General features: G+C 53.4%; 1 protein-coding gene across 2 annotated transcripts in view; it reads right to left on the bottom strand.

Moving 5' to 3' along the window:
- The window catches only part of NEK7 (NIMA related kinase 7), a 38791-nt gene extending 37234 nt beyond the window's left edge, over positions 1-1557 (bottom strand). Inside the window, exon 1 of one of the 2 annotated variants that reach the window (XM_081114259.1) lies at positions 1394-1557. The gene's annotated coding sequence lies outside the window, so the exon portion shown is untranslated. Of the gene's footprint in view, positions 1-918; positions 1003-1393 lie in introns of those variants that run through there. The other variant, XM_081114260.1, reaches the window with a different exon arrangement.
- Positions 1558-15870: the final 14313 nt, after the last annotated feature.

Genomic DNA, 15870 nt, shown 5'->3' on the forward strand with positions numbered 1-15870 from the left:
TCCTTCCCCGGGAAACGAAACGGCTACGGGCTACGTTCACCGTCCCCCGTGCACTGGCCTCCGCTAGCTGTTCCGGCCCAGAATCCCGAGCGCCCATCCGGCGAGAGTTGCCACAGCGCATCGCAGGGCTCACTTGCCCCTCTCGCTGGGGACGCACCGGGGTCGGTGACAGTCGGGTCGCCCCAAACGTGCCACACACACTTTTTCTGGGTGCAAGTCCTAGGGCGCCCGCTCGCCCTCCCCTCCGACCGGCGCACGGCCGCTCAAGCCCCCGCACCGACGCGTCGACACACTTTCTGTCTGCGGTTCTGCAAAAGGCCGCCCGGCGCAACCCCGCTGTCGCCTGCAGGGAGGGCGCACGCTCCCTGAAACGCAAAACTCCTCGGAGGGGGGACGAGAACCCACCGGGGCTGTCATCACGACGGGTGCTCGGTGCTCCCGGAACGCGGGCGTCTGACGTCTCCCACCGCATTCTTGGGATCCCTAGTCTCCAAGGAGCAAGAAAAGCATTTCATTCGTGCGACGCGTTGGACGGGGGCATGTCCTGCTGCAGAATAAGTCAGTCCTTCCTCCTGACCCCTGTCCAGGGCTACAGCTGCGCGATGGCCGCTCCATCGGTTGGGGTACCTCCTGGCCGAGGCCTATGGCGCACAGGGGCCACCGCCGGTAGCATCTTCTGGGTCGCGCTCGCTGCCCGACCCTGTCCCAGGAAACGTGGTCCCCCCCCACCTCCCTCCTCTTTCCTTCGGGCTCCCCTTCGTCTCTCTGGCTTTGGCCTCGAAGTTCGATGTCTTTCTTTTCCGCTGCCATCGTCTCTCCCCCCTCCCCACCCCCACCCCCCAGTGCGCGCTAGGGCCTTGCCATCCCTCCATCCCTCCCTGCCGTTCTTCGCCCTAACGGCGTCCCGCGAAAGCTCACCGTCCAACCGGCCGGCGGTCCTCCCCGCGCCTCCCCAGCCACCGGAGACCACCTTCCTCCTCCCCCTTCGCCACCGAACTTCGCTCCGCCAAGTCTGGTGGTGGCCGAATCCTGACAGCTGGGCCCCACCAATCAGCGACGGATAAATACCCGGTGCGGCCAATCAGCACGCGCCGGGCGGCAGGAGGCGGGACTTCGCCCAAGTTCCTCGGGTCCTGAAACCGAAGACCTGTTGCCGCCGCCGCCGCCGCCGAGGCCGCGCAGTTTCTTAGTTACCGCGGCCTCGGCCGCCGGAGCCGGTGCTGGGCGCGGAGCCCCGGCCACTCCACTGCCCACGAGCGGGACCCCACCCCCGGCTTCAGCGCGGCGCGCCCCGCCCCACCTCCCGGCCGGCCGCGGGGCCCGGAGGCCGCCCGAACTGCCCCGACTCGCCGTTCCAGCCCGGCCCCGCGCCCGCGACCCCGCAGCGACTCACCAGGAAGTTGGGAGGCGCCCGTCCTCCTGCCCGCGAGGGGCCCGGGGCGGGCGCGCGGGCGGCCCGGCCAGGAGGCGCCGCGGGAAGGCCCGCTGGGCCGGGGGCTGTGGCTGCGGTGCCCGGAGCCGAACGCCACCTCGCGCCGCGCCGCCCCCGCGGACGCTGCAGGCGCGGCCACCCCGCCTCGCACGGCCCCGCGCGTCCCGAGAGCGAGCCTAGCGGCGGCCCATCCTCCCGCGGCTCCCGCTCCTCCTCCCGCGGACGCCGCTGTCAGGAGTGTAAACATCCCGGCATCCCCGAGGAGAGGGCGGGGCGGAGAGGCCACGCCCCCGTGCTTCTGGCCCCGCCCCGCCATTGACCACGCCCACTCCCTCCCCTGAGTCCCATGCCGAGCAGCCAGCGCGCAGACTCCCGGGTGGTCCCCGCGCGCCACTCTCGGCGCCTTGCGTGGCGGAGGGACCCCCGCAGCCTCACTCCCGGGCCGAGGCCGCCCTGGGGGACCCCCCTCCCGGCACATCGCTGCCGCTGCCCGGCCTGGCTGTGCGGGGCGCGCCGTTCTGCCCCCCTCGCCCCATTCCCCTCCTTCGGGGCAACTTCCAGCCACACAACTTGTTGCTTTTTGTTGTTCACTTAGATGTGAACGCGCCCCACTAGCAAGGGGTGAGCCGAGTGGGTGACGTCCCCTTTCTTCGGGGTCACAGCGTGGGGATGCCAGCCTCTCTCACGAGGGCAGTTTCAACCACCTGTGCGCGGAGGGAACCTGCGGGAGAGTGAGTCCCAGCCTGGACGCCAGGGGCTCTTGGGACGTGTCCGAAAAGTGGACAACCTGGTTTGCACCGGCGAGCTCAATGAAGGAGGAGGTTATGCATATATTATAATTACACACACACACACACACATAGGAAGTTATGCATATATTATAATATAATTACACACACACACATAGGAGGTAATGCATATATTACAATTACACACACACACAGGAGGTTATAATTACACACACATGCACACGCACAGGAGGTTATGCATATATTATAATATAATTACACACACACACACACATAGGAGGTTATGCATATATTATAATATAATTACACACACACACATAGGAGGTAATGCATATATTACAATTACACACACACACAGGAGGTTATAATTACACACACATGCACACGCACAGGAGGTTATGCATATATTATAATATAATTACACACACACACACACATAGGAGGTTATGCATATATTATAATATAATTACACACGCATGCACACACACATAGGTTATGCATATATTATATAATTACACACACACATGCACACACACAGGAGGTTATGCATATATTATAATTACACACACACACACACAGGAGGTAATGCATATAATATAATTACACACACACAGGAGGTAATGCATATATTATAATATAATTACACACACACACACACATAGGAGGTAATGCATATATCATAATTACACACACACACATAGGAGGTTATGCATATATTATATAATTACGTACACACATGCACACACGCATATAGGAGGTTATGCATATATTATATAATTACACACACACCCATGCACACACACACAGGAGGTTATGCATATATTATAATTACACGCGCGCACACGCACATATTGTAATCACACACACACACATGCACCCCAGAAGCCGCGTTGGGAAGGCAGCCAACCCAGCCCCTTCTGGCTTGACCACCTGGACGCGCATCAGCGGAGGTGACCGCTAGGAGGCGGTGTGGCTCCCACCACACCTGGATTTCTCATCTCAGCCCCGCGATCCTGAATACTGTGTGTGACCTGGAGGCCAGGTGGTGCACCTCTGGGGAGGAGGCGCCCCTTTGTAAAAGGGGAGCAGGGTAGTCAGAGACGCCTATCTCTAGTCTGCGGAGAGAATGCTAGGAGATAAAGCAAAGGGCTAGCTAGGAGCCTGAGCCCAGCCTGGCATTGCAAGAGGTCCTCATTCCACAGTTATCGTCCCGGGGGTCTTTGCACTGGTGTGGCTTCCCTACCCAGGGGATTCCAGGCAGGACTGAGTAGATCACAGCTCACACTTATTTCAAATGCGAAGGCTGCCGAACGAAGATTTAGGAAGTTTATTTTCAGAAAGAGGAAGAATTCAAGATCTCCAGAGGAGATGTGGCTTCCAGCGGCTCAAGAGGTGTCCGTGGAGGAACTGGAGAGCATTGTGCTAGCGAAATAAGCCGGTCGGGAAAGATAAGTATCACATGCTCTCACTCCTATGTGGGGTATAATAATGATCAGCATAATTTGATGAACAAAAATAGATCCAGAGACAAATGGCAGAGGAGGTGGGAGGGGAGGATTAGAGAGCAACCAAAGGACTTGTGTGCATGCCCATTAGCATCACCAATGGACATAGACACTGGGGCGGTGGGGGCTTGCCCGGGGTGGGAATGGCTGGCGGAGGGGGGGGGGGGTTAATTGGGGGGAAAGGAGACATACGTAAAACTTTAGACAATAAAAAAATTAATTTTTTAAAAAGAAGCGTCCATCGATGTGCTAGACACGGTTCTAAAGAACGAAGGTACCACTGTTAATGAAGATACAAAGTCCCCGCTCCCGTGATGTTCACACTGTAGTCAAAAAGGCAATCGTGCAAAGAATAATAAGCCTGCAGCCCGGCCTGCGTGGCTCAGTGGTTGAGCACCAACCTATGAACCAGGAGGTCGGGGTTCGATTCCCGGTCAGGGCACATGCCCGGGTTGTGGGCTCCATCCCCAGTGTGGGGCGTGCAGGAGGCAGCCGATCCAGGATTCTCTCTCATCGTTGCTGTTTCTCTCTCTCTCTCTCTCTCTCTTCCTCTCTGAAATCAATAAAAATATATCTTAAAAAATAAAATAATTTCTTTTAAAAAAAAATTGGAGGTTCGTGTTGATTTTCCAAACCATTTTCTTTAAATCCCTCAGCTCTCCCAGCCCTGGTTCAGGATAAATGCCGCTCCCCTGTAAGGAGAGAGGCTTGCCGGGAGCATTTTTTCCCAGTGAAGGACGGTGAGGTAATATTCGAAATAATTCCCCTTTGAAAGGAGCCTCGCCACCACGGAGGGCAAGAAGGGGCGCAGTCACGGAGCTGGCCCCGCGGGCCCTTTAGAAGCTCCCGGCGCGATGCTGGCAGCCGCGGGGTTTGGCAGGGAGCGGCGAGGAGGCTTAGTCAAGCTGTCGAAATGTCTGGACTCACCCCAGCCAAGAGGAGGAAGCCCAGTGCAGACGGCCAGCGACCCGGGGGAGGTCACTGCTGTCCGGCCCTGGCTGCGGTCACCGTGCGGCGTCAGAAAATAAATCTTTTTCTCTCTCGCTTTGAAAACACCCGTGAAAGACATTAGGAAGCCAGAGGTCACTGGGAAAGCTTCCGTCGAAAACAAATCAGCCGGGACTGGGTCCTCACGTCCAACTGCTAGAACCCAAATCCCAGAAACACGACTGAGCCGTGTCCCGATGAGCTGGCTCTGGTCCTTAGAGCATTGTCTAGTTACAGATAAAAATAGTAGCAATTCTCCCGGCCGGTGTGGCTCAGGGGTTGAGCGTCAACCTATGAACCAGGAGGTCACGGTTCGATTCCCGGTCAGGGCCCAGGCCCCGGTTGTGGGCTTGATCCCTGGTAGGGGGCGTGCAGGAGGCAGCCGATCCATGATTCTCTCTCATCATGGATGTTTCTCTCTCTCTCTCTCCCTCTCCCTTCCTCTGTGAAGTCAATAAGAATATATTTTTTAAATTATTTAAAATAGAGCCCTAACCAGTTTGGCTCAGTGGATAGAGCATCAGCCTGCGGCCTGAAGGGTCCCAGGTTCCATTCCAGTCAAGGGCATGTCCCTTGGTTGCAGGCACATCCCCGGTAGGGGGTGTGCAGGAGGCAGCTGATGGATGTTTCTCTCTCATCGATGTTTCTAACTCTCTATCCCTCTCCCTTCCTCTTTGTAAAAAAAAATCAATGAAATATATTTTAAAAATAAAAATAATAAAATAGATATATATTTTAAAAAATAGTAGCAGCCCAATGATGGCTGTTGCTGGCTATTTTTCTAGTAGCTGGGAAACTTAGGAGTTTTGAGTGCATTCTCTGTATTTTTTTAAATGTAGGGGAATGCGACATTTTATACCGGTTGCGCCATAGGAAAGAAAGTCCAGCCAGCCGTGTAGGTTCATATCACGATTGTCTCTGGTCAACAGAGCCCAACTGAACTCATGCTTTTTGTGGGCTCCTGGGCAGGGGGCATAAGTCAAACCAGTGGAGGAAATATACTCAGAAACGATTTCCCTTTCCACACGCCCGCACCCCGGCCTTGGTGCCGAGCCAAAGCAGGGGGTCATTTCACCGGACACGCTGCGCTCAGCAGCCCGGCCCTCGCATCCCGGAGGTCCTCCCTCGCATCCTGGAGTTCATCCGAAACACCGAATTCCCCCTGGGGTTCGCCTGGAATACGCTGTGTGCGTGCACGCACCTCCCCTGAAAAAGGGGTGTCGCCAACACCCTGCGATTCGATTCCCACAACCGGATGGGACCACCTGGCAGAGGCGTCCCTCATCCCCACCCCCTGTACCTCGGCGGACTCCTCGCTTCACTCCCGGGATGCGGGCACGCCATTCCTGCCGGGGCGGCCGGCCGAGGTGCTTGTCCGGGGCCTAAGGAGGAAGGACAATGGGAAATCAGAAGGAAGTATTATTTAAAATAATACTTTAGTATTATTAGTTTCCTTTAGTGTTATTCCTCCAGCAGGTCAGTTGCCCTGTCAATAGTCAACCTATTTGGAAATTCGGGATGTGAGTAAAACCAGGTTCAGGGTCTCGCCACCCCAAACCAAAGGCAGACCGGAGCAGGCTCTGTCCTGAGGGCAGCGAGCCACCTTCGTCCCGTGGCCCCCAGGCCCTCCACTGCCCTGCCACCTGATCCACCCTGGGGTACCCCATGCCCTCCACTGCCCTGCCACCTGATCCACCCTGGGGTACCCCACACCCTCCACTGCCCTGCCACCTGATCCACCCTGGGGGTACCCCATGCCCTCCACTGCCCTGCCACCTGATCCACCTGGGGGTACCCCATGCCCTCCACTGCCCTGCCACCTGATCCACCCTGGGGTAAAAGCCAAATGATGGAGACCTTCTCTTTCTCTGTTTCCTTTTTCTCATTTGTTACTCCTCCCCCGGGGGCATTTTCCCCGTTGATTCTTAGGGAGAGCGGAACAGAGAAGGAAAGACAGAGAAACATCGATGTGAGAGAAACACATCGATGGGTTGTCTCCTGTACCGGGGCCCCGGCCGGGGAGAAGCCTGCAACCAAGGCAGGTGCCCTTGATGGGAATCGAACCCAGACCCTTCGGTCCGCAGGCCGACGCTCTATCCACTGAGCCACACCGGCCAGGGCCCTTCTATGTCCCTGGTCCCTCTGTCCTGCCCGCTTCCCCAGGCCAAAGGCAGAGAGAAGGCTATGGGCCAGGAGGGGTTGAAACAGCACGTGGCAGGAACAAGCAGGGTCGCGTCTCAAGCTGGGGCTCCGGGGACAAAGGTCAGAGATGTGTGTCAACGCCGGAGGAAGTGGCCGCCCTTGAGAGTCAGGGCGGGAACCTCTGAGTTGACAAGCCTGGAGGAGGCAGGTCAATATTTAACTACAGGCAGAGGGACTAATCCGTCCTTGGAAAGAACAGGAGAGAGCACACAGTACATGGTTACCCATGGCAACCGCGGACAGTCCCGACTGGACAAATATTGTCGCTGTTGCCCATCACCGTGACTAATCTCTCCGTGAATTGGTAGGTTTATTTCATCTGTAGCATGTTTAAATCATTTATACACAGTATATAATGATCTTGAGATAATTATTAAAGAGTATTATTAAATATTTATTTTTGAAGTCGAAATTACTTTTAAAGTTATCTGAATGTCAATAACGTTTACAAATTTACTTCAAAGGATCTACTCACACACACACACACACACATCCCGTGTCGTTTGGACAAGCAGCGAATGCAGCTGTTTAATCCCCGTCGTGTTTGTATTTGCCATTGGCTTGCTCGGAGACCATTATCATTTTTCTCTGAAGACAAGGGAGGAATAGAAATATCACTTCTTCGTGGTCTACACTCAGCAAAATCGGTGCTTCCTCAAGTCCGCCTCCGCCTGCGGCTTCTACCTACGTAGGTGGGCAGGTTTTACTATGTCACAGAGGAAGCTGGGTAGACCTTGCACAGTGTTTGCATACGGGATGGGAAAACAATGAATGGGAAAATAATGTTGAGCAGACCCCAAAAAGCCCTGCTCACAGTGGGCAGTTATAACTAGAGCGCCTATCGCCCCCTAGTGACTGGATGGCTAAATTGCAGGGAAGAGTACATTGGGGGTGGAAAAAGATAATAGTTTTTACCAAGGGGACACTTCTACGTAAGGGATAGCCACGTACGAGGGACTGGCACCGGCTATCACATCCATGTTTCCAACATAGAAATCGAGAAAGAATAACAAATGCCAGGACAGGTGTGAGTCAGAAATAACTGTGACTCCAGCTCGCTCAGGCCTCACGACTTTTGCTGGAATCCTTCGGGGTAGAACATAATCGCAGGCGGCCGGCCGAGGGCCTTCTGGGCCGCGGAACCTGAAGCCGGTGCACAGAAAGGCAGAGCTGAGAAGTGGAGAGAGGCCAATGCCTGCCCCTGGATGCAGCCGTGCCTGCAGCCCGCCTCCAGAGCGCTGCTCGGCTACACACCTCAATACCCCAGCTTTCGATGTTGGTTTGCCCTCTTCAATCAAGTTCCTATCGCTGTGATCTAAGGAGCCCCAGCCAGTGTTTCGAACCAGGACACAGCCTCCCGGGAAGACCGAAGGGCGAAGATTTCATTGCAAACACTGTTACCCCAAACCTCCGGTACCTCAGGACGTTTGGAGAGAGGGCCTTTAGTGGGGTGGCTACGTTAATGGGAGGCTGTGAGCAGGGACCCTAGTCCACCCTGACTGCTGTCCCTGTAAGAGGAAATTTGGACCCACCAAGAGAAACCCCCAGAGAAGGGGCTTTGTGAGGACACAGCCAGCCAAGGAGACGGGACCCAGAGGCAGCCAGCCCCCCAGACCTCCTAACCTTGGCCACCGCTCTCCCTGTCCGTGTCCATTCCTTCGACCCACACACGCTGGGGCAGGGAGGGAACCGAGAGAAAGGCAGGTGAGTGACAGACGGGTAGGGGCAGTTCTAATAGGGAAGGGGACTCACAGGCTTGTCTTGGTGGCCACAGGATGAGTAGGTCTCCACGCCCGCCCGGCAGAATCCTGGGAGTTTATATTATAGCGTCCTCAGGGGGGTTCCGTAACGCACCCAGGGCGTCTGAACTGGGTCAGTCCCGCACCCAGTCCCGGGGCTGTGTCCTCGGAGCAGCTCTGGGAGCAGGAAAGACAAGGGGGGGAGGGCTCATTCCCAAGCACAGGGCAGGGGGGCGGAGCCTCGACGACCCAGGTCCAGCTCATGGGTCAAGCGGTGGTCACATCCTCCCGTTGACCTTGCCCAACTGGGGAAAGGGACAGGCTCCCCGGGGCACCCATGGGTGTGTCCCAAGAGCCGTCATGGGCTCTGGAGTCCTGGGACCAAGTTCCCGGGGCACAGTCGGTGCTCGGTGGGGACCACAGAGGCAGGGCCGGGGAGTGATGGGCGGACACACCAAGGGCCTTTTTCATCAGACCTGTTGTGCGACATGCCTTGGCTGTGACTCTCCCAGACGACCTTGAGCCTTTTTTTTTTTTTTAAGCTCTTCCCAAGCGAGAGTCTTATTTTTAGACTCAGAGGGAGTTTTAATGGCCTCCTTTTTGCTCAGGAAAGTCCCGGTCGCCTCCCATGGCTCGCGTGGAAGGAATGCCAGCAACTGGAGATGCTATCACCCTGCTCCCCGGGGTTGTAAGATGGGGTGCTGGGCCCCCGTCCTTCCATTTAATTTTTAAATCTTTAAAAATAATTTTGTATTGATTTTCAAAGAGGAAGAGAGAGAGAGAAAAAAATTCATGATGAGAGAGAATCATGGATCGGCTGCCTCCTGCACGCCCCCCACTGGGGATGGAGCCTGCAACCCGGGCCTGTGCCCCGACCGGGAATCAAACCGTGACCTCCTGGTTCCTAGGTCGACCCTCCACCACTGAGCCAGGCTGGCCTTCCTAAGTTATAAAAACATAAAATCATCTTAACAATATTTTATGAGAACTGGGCTCCTAGAACCCCGCTGGTAACTAATTGCCAGAAGCATACCTGACCCGGGGCTGACGGTGATTATTAAAAGAGGCTTAAAATTCATAACGAAAATATTACGTAATCAACTTTTTTTATGTGTTGAAATGCGAGACTCTGTCCGGGTAGGAGTTCCCGTCATTTTTTTTTTTTTTTTCATTTTTCTGTTTTAAAGTAGTTAAAAGAGTCCTCGGGTCACCAATGAGGAGGCAAGTTTTAATTCTCAACATTCCATCCGATTTATAATCCACAATAAACCTCAGGGCTACCAGCTTTCACTAGCTCAGCAAATGAGCCGTCTACACGGCGGCTGGAAACCCAGCCAAAAAGGGAGTGCGAAAAGGAGTTAAAATGGTCCCTGTTTCATCCCTAATTTCTGCCATGCACACCCCCCCCCTTCAGCCCATGGGACCCCGCCGACCCATTCAACGCTTTGCCCCGGGAGGAATCTGACATTGACAAGTGAGCACCAATGTCCGGGGCCTGTGGCCGCTCTGGGGAGAGGCCAGCTGCTAAAGTCCCTGGTATTTAAAGCTTAGCCCGGCTGAGCCTTCTGCATGCGGCCCTCTCGCTAAAGATTCATGAAAATTCTTTCACTCAGGGCTGCTGAGAGCGCGGGCGTGATTTATGGCTGGGAGACTTCCCTGTCGTCTTAGCAGAATAGCTCCTCGATGGAGACATTCAACGTCCTGCATTCTTTTATCCCGTGCCACCAGCCCTTGCAAGATGCGGTGGACGTGAAGACAGCGCCGGGGGGGAGCCATAGCCGGTATGGCTCAGTGGATAGAGCGTCAGCCTGCGGACTGAAGGGTCCCAGGTTCGATTCCGGTCAAGGGCATGTACCTTGGTTGCGGGCACATCCCCAGTAGGGAGTGTGCAGGAGGCAGCTGATCGATGTTTCTAACTCGCTATCCCTCTCCCTTCCTCTCTGTAAACAATCAATAAAATATATTTTTTAAAAAAAAGAGAGACAGGCTTGGAGGACAGAACGAGAAAGCAATATTAACGGTCGATAGAAGATCATGTATGAAATATAGACTTACTAGCTAATAATCAGTGTCAACATGAATTGGGAATGTCTTCTCGTTTACACATTTCGATTTCTACGAAAACATTCAAATTTTTGACCTTCTGATTTAAACGTAAACCCATTAAACGTAGCCTTTCATTCAGCCACTGGTGGCTGAGTTCCTATTTTTGCCGAGTGCTATTTTCACAAGACGCTGGCAAGTAAAAAGGATAGGTCTTAGGATGGAAGGCGTGCCGTCACGTAAGTGAGCTGCTTAAAATTAGTCATCGTCATCGGGAGTAAAGACACTTGGGGGGATATCAAAGGAATATGATCCTCGTTTGTAAATAGACAAACTGGATATTCACAGCCAAAGTACTGATCGTTGGCCCTGAATTTGAATAGGACGCGTCCTTTTGGTTGGCTAAGAAGTGTGGCTACCCTTCCGCCATTATTGTCATCATTTTAGTGAAATTGTACTGGGGGAGGGTTTTTTTTTTTGGTTCTGTTTGCCGCTCGGATGAACTGACTGTTGCTTTTAAAAACCCGGACGGAGCCATCTGAACGGAACCTTGGATGGCCCCGCTCCACCGAAACTGCAGAAGGAATCAGAGATGACGCATTAGCCGCTAGTTTAAAGCGACTAAATATTGCCATGGACTTTCTGGGAAATATCTCAGGGAACTCCCTCAAAAAAGGGGGAATTTGTAAGAACAGGGTGTGCAGTGTAGATTCAGTCCCTTCCATGTTATCATCGCCTGTTCTCGTGACTTCTATTGGCTTGACGGGTGCCTCACTTAAATGGATTTTCAGCCCTGGAGGGTGTGGCTCAGCGGGTTGGGCGTCATCCCATTCACCGAAAGGTCTCTGGTTCGATTCCTGGTTAGGGCACATGCCCAGGTTACAGGCTGGATCCCCGGTATCGGGGCGGTATATTGCTCTCACCTCTCTCTCTCTCTCTCTCTCTCCCTCTCTCTCTCTCTTTCTCACACACACACACACACACATCGATGTTTCTCTCCCTCTCCCTTCCTCTCTCTCTCTCTCTCTCTCTCTCTCACACACACACACGCACACATACATTGATGTTTCTCTCCCTCTCTCTCCCTTCCTCTCTCTCTCTCAAAAAATATCTTTAAAAAAGAGGACTTTCAAGTTACCGATTCTGTAAGAAACGAAGACCCGCCATTGCTACGACCGTCCTTTTTCCTCCCGTCAGTATTTGTGATCGCCTTAGCCGTGTTTTCAGCGTCTGGAGAGAGCCCACAGCTCTCGTGAGCCGTTCATTTAATTAAAATCTACAAGTCTAATGCTGTTACATCTGCTAAACGCATCCGCTTCCATGTTAATTACCAAGACGTGAATGTTGCATGGAAACGATGCTCCCTTCTGACAGCTCATCTGTGGCTTTAATTATTTATTTTGTTAGGGGGGGAAAGGTTCGGGAAACGGGAAGGAGAGTAGACCATGAAGTCCAATGAGGAAAACGAGAGAGAAGCCAAGCTTGGTCGGAGCAAACCTATGGCTCAGGTGATTGTGGCTGCATCATCGACTCACACGCCTTGTCCTATATTTAAAGGAACTAGGTCCTCTCTCTCGTCTTACATCTGAAACATTTTTTTAGGGCAACGCTTCCCCTTTTGGGCACTAGTTTATAGTCATAATGCTAAAATCCATGCCTGACCCGTCGACTCTGAGTATATAAGACTGCACGCCGGCCGGGCTTGCCTGTGGTTTGTATCACTGGGTCGGCAGAGCCTAGAACTGAGCCTAGAGTACGGTTGGCACTCAATCAACATCTGATAGTTGGTGGAATGCCTCTTTATACTTATTCTTTATAAAATATTATTGTATACATTTGTTCCCCCCTTTGGGGAGCTCTCTGTGTGGCTGCATAACTTATTTGAATAAAAGTATAGCTCTGTACATGACTCTTTCAAAATAAGAGGAAGTCAGGCTTGGCCAGTGTGGCTCAGTGGTTGAGCATCAACCTATGAACCAGGAAGTCACCAGTTCGATTCCCGGTCAGGGCACATGCCCAGGTTGTGGGCTCAACCCCCAGTGTGGGGCTGCCAGGAGGCAGCCGATCCATGATTCTCTCTCATCATCGATGTTTCTATCTGTCTCTCCCTCTCTCGTCCTCTCTGAAATCAATAAAATATATTTAAAAAAAATAAGAAGTAGTCAGTTGTATACAGGGAGGAGTTCCTCCTAAATGCTACTGCATAGAGGTCAGGTGAAGGTGATTATATGGGGGGAAACCCCACAGAATAAATTTCCTTCCATATAAGAGCAGTCAATTAGTTTTAACAATAACAAGCACTGTACCTAAAGCAGCGATCGCCAACCGGCCGTCCCGGGCCACGACCGCTGTCCTAAAGGAATGAGGAATCCCAGTTTTCCTAGAATTGCTGAGTCATGGCCCCTCTGTTTATGTCAGTCCCACCCTTGGATGTTGTCAAAAGTCTAGATGGGGCCCTGGCCGGTTTGGCTCAGTGGATAGAGCGTCAGCCTGTGAACTGAAGGGTCCCAGGTTCGATTACAGTCAAGGGCACATACTTTGGTTGTAGGCTCCATCCCCTGTAGGGGGCGTGCAGGAGGCAGCCGATCGATGATTCTCTCTCATCATTAATGTTTCTCTCTCTCTCTCCCTCTCGCTTCCTCTCTGAAATCAATAAAAATGTATTTAAAAAAAAAAAAGTCTAGATGCATCTCAGGGCTCAGTCTAGTTCCCCAAACCTTTAGTTCAGGGACCTGAGACCCCAGCTGGGCTGGAGGGCAGCTGTTGAAAAGATTCAAAGTCCTGTATTTACCGCCTTATGTTTGCACAGCTCCTGGTGTGGATGCAAACATGTTTCACGGCCACTATCTCCAGGTCGAATCTCGCTCCTAAAAGGACCGGAAGCAATTTACTGAAGACGCAGGCAAAATTCAAACCCTGGAACCAACCAGGAAAGAAATGGAATGAGGAGAAAAGACCACAGACAGATAAGCCCCAGGAGGTCCTGGAGGAGCTGGAATTTGGCCCGAAGCATCCGGGATGACAAAGCCGGAGTTGCTGTGATAAAACCTGCGGTTCTCCCCGGGGTCAGGCGCAGGCAGGGGATTCCCAGGAGCCCAAAGGCTGTCCTAACCTCCAGCCCCAGAGTCAGGAGATAAAGGTTACTGGTGGCTTTTTCCGAAGGGACCGGGAGAACAGAGCGAGAGCGGCTGCCGAAACTTGGTTAAGAACAGGAGGGGGCCGGCTCCGGAAACTTGGGGTTCAGGGCCCGTTAGGACCGGCGACCATGGATTCACACTGAAGCAACCCCTCCCGCTGGGCTCCGGCGCCAGGGTGCAGGCCGTGGAGGGAGGATTGGGGGACAGCCAGATGGAAGCCAAGAAAGTCCGAGGGCGAAGGGATTGAAAATTGAAGCAAGAAGAAAATGAGGATTAAAATGAGCCCCTGCCTTGTTAAGTTGTTGTGAGAGGGTTAAACAAACTATTACAATAAAGGACTTAGGCCCGGCCGGTGTGGCTCAGTGGTTGAGTGTCGACCTATGAACCAGGAGGTCAGGGTTTGATTCCCGGTCAGGGCACAGGCCCGGGTTGAGGGCTCGATCCCCAGTGTGGGGAGTGCAGGAGGCAGCCGGTCCGTGATTCTTTCTCATCATGGATGCTTCTCTCTCTCTCTCCCTCTCCCTTCCTCTCTGACATCAATAAAAAAAGAAAAGAAAGAGAGACAGAAAAGGAAAGAAAGAAATATAGCAAAGGGTAAATCGGGGTGAGGGGGGTGAGGTTGCGTAAGAGCAGTTGGCTCTATGAGTGCAGAGTTGAAGGAGAACTTGGAGCTAGAGACAGACACGTGGAAACTACTAGAACATGAAGGATAATTAAAACCTTGGTCGCTGATGAACTCGCACAAGGAAAGAATGCCGATTTGGAGACTACAAAGAGGGCGATACCGTGATGGCCAGATTAAAGATTTGGGGGGGAGATGGGGGAGAGCAGGCACTGCAGAGATGCAGGAGGAAACCCAATAAAAACCCAACATAAAGGCACCCAGGGCTCAGGCGGTTTTAGAAAAGGAGAGATTGGCCAATGTTTCCGAATCCTCCAGCAAGGGCTTCACGTGAAATAACTCCCGGCAAAGAGGAGGTGACCCTCGCGACAGAGCGTTTGGGGGTGAGCCGAGACCAGAAGGCAGACCGCCGTGGGCCGAGGAATGAGCCAGAAGTGAGGACTTAGAAACAGCATCCCCCAAGAATTTTTTATTTCATTTTATTTTATTTTTGCTTGAGAATAACAGGCAAAATGCCACAACCGAAATGACTGAGGCAAGAAGTTATCTGTTGGCTCATGGAGCGAAAATATCCAGGAGTGTTTCTGGCCTTAGTCACCGCTGGGCTCGGGCGGGCGGATGATGTCACCGGGATCCCGTTTCTCCCCAGCGCCTCTCACCTTCCGCTGGGCTCTGCCCCGGGGTTGGCGGACGGCCCGCGACAGCTCCAGCACGTCGGTGTTTCCAGCTCAAAGCCCATCAAAGGAAGAGGACACCTATTTTCTCAATAACGCGAACGCAAGACCCAAAGCGGAGTCTGGTGAGCTCTCACTGGCATGATTGGGGTCCAGTGTCCAGCTCCGATCCATCAGAATGGCCTGCGGGCACCGAGGGACTGGGTAGATGAGGCTGAGATGACAAGAAATTCCCGCAGCAAACACAACAGTCAGTCATGACGGGGGTTAGGCGCTGACCTCTAGGAGGTCTGGCTGCAGAAGCAGGAAGAGAGAGAGAAGTATCATGAGAGGGAGGGTTGAAGGTGCGTTTCAGGAGAGAGAGAGAGAGAGAGAGAGAGAGAGAGAGAGAGAGAGAGAGAGAAAGAGAGAGAGAGAGAGAGAAAGAGAGAGAGAGAGACACGGCTGAAACCCAGAGGAAGGGAAATGGTGAAATGAATCAGAGTCGGGGATGGAGTTGATTGGGTCAAGAGAACAGTTGGCAGAATTAGCTCTGAGTTGCAGGAGGGACCCTTCCTCGGAGACCAGGTGGAAGTTTGGGGACCCATCTCAGTCAGTGTTTTGAGGGAGGAGCCTCAAGTTTAGGCCCTGAGGCCGCCTGACCCCCTGTTGTACCTGCGCCATGGGAAGGAAGGCGGTATGTAGAGGTCGAGAAGGAAGGGTTGGCCGGAGAAGGGCGAGTTTCTGTGGGAGAAGGGAGGGTTGGGGCACGCATTCCAGTTGCTGGGTGATCCACATTGA

Source organism: Myotis nattereri (genome assembly GCF_964212035.1).
Source record: "Myotis nattereri genome assembly, chromosome: 20".
In the NCBI taxonomy this organism is placed as follows: domain Eukaryota; kingdom Metazoa; phylum Chordata; class Mammalia; order Chiroptera; family Vespertilionidae; genus Myotis; species Myotis nattereri.